Consider the following 1,360-nt stretch of genomic DNA (forward strand, 5'->3'; position numbering starts at 1 on the left):
TTTTTTTTTTTTTTTTTTTTTTTGGTCCGTGTTGCTTTGGCTATGCATGGTCTTTTTTTTTTCCATATAAATGTCTGGATAGTTCTTTCCATTTCTGAGAAAAATGTCATTGGAATTTTGATGGGGATTGCATTGAATTTGTATATCACTTTGGGTAGTATGGCCATTTTCACTATGTTGATTCTTCCAATCCAAGAGCATGGGATGTCTTTCCATCTTCTTGTATCCTCTCTAATTTCTCTCAGGAGTGTTTTGTAGTTCTCATTATAGAGATTTTTCACATCCTTGGTTAACTCAATTCCTAATTATTTTATTTTTTTGGTGGCTATTGTAAACGGGCAATCTTTCTTGATTTCTCTTTCTGCATGTTCACTTTTGGTGAGTGGAAGTGATAATGATTTTTGTGTGTTGATTTTGATCCTGGTACTGTGCTGAACTCATTTATTACCTCCAAGAGTTTTTTTGTAGAGGTTTTAGGCTGTTCGATATATAGGATCATGTCATCTGCAAAGAGGGACAGTTTGACTTCATCTTTTCCAATCTGGATGCAATTTATTTCCTTCTCTTCTCTGATTGCTCTGGCTAGTATTTCCAACACTATGTTGAATAGGAGTGGTGAGAGTGGGCATCCTTGTCTGGTTCCTGTTCTTAAAGGAAAAGCTTTCAGCTTTTCCCCGTTCAGGATGGTATTGGCAGTGGGTTTATCAAATATGGCTCTAATTATGTTGAGACACTTTCCGTCTATACCTAACTTATAGAGGTTCTTTGTCATGAATGAGTGTGGAATTTTATCAAATGCTTTTTCAGCATTAATAGAGATGATCATATTTTCCTTGTCTTTGATTTTATTAATACGGTGTATCACATTTATTGATTTGCGTATGTTGAACCAACCTTGCATGCCTGGGATGAATCCCACTTGATCGTGGTGAATAATTTTACATATGTGTTGTTGTGTTCTGTTTGCTAGTATTTTATTGAGGATTTTTGCATCTATATTCATCAAGGATATCGGCCTGTAGTTTTCTTTCTTGGTTATATGTTTACCTGGTTTTGGTATCAAGATGATGTTTCCTTCATAGAATGTGTTTGGGAGAATTGCCTCTGTTTCAATCTTTTGGAATAGTTTGTAAAGAATTGGTGTTAATTCCTCTTTCAATGTTTGGTAAAATTCTCCTGTGAATCCATCTGGTCCAGGGCTTTTCTTTGTTGGGAGCTTTCTGATTACAGCTTCAATCTCCTTTATTGTTCTTGGTCTGTTACCATTTTCTATGTCTTCATGGCTCATTTTTGGGAGCTTGTGTGTGTCCAGAAATTTATCCATTTCCTCCAGATTTTCATCCTTGTTGGCGTATAGTTT

Source organism: Galeopterus variegatus, unplaced genomic scaffold (genome assembly GCF_000696425.1).
Source record: "Galeopterus variegatus unplaced genomic scaffold, G_variegatus-3.0.2 Scaffold10821, whole genome shotgun sequence".
Taxonomy (NCBI): Eukaryota; Metazoa; Chordata; class Mammalia; order Dermoptera; family Cynocephalidae; genus Galeopterus; species Galeopterus variegatus.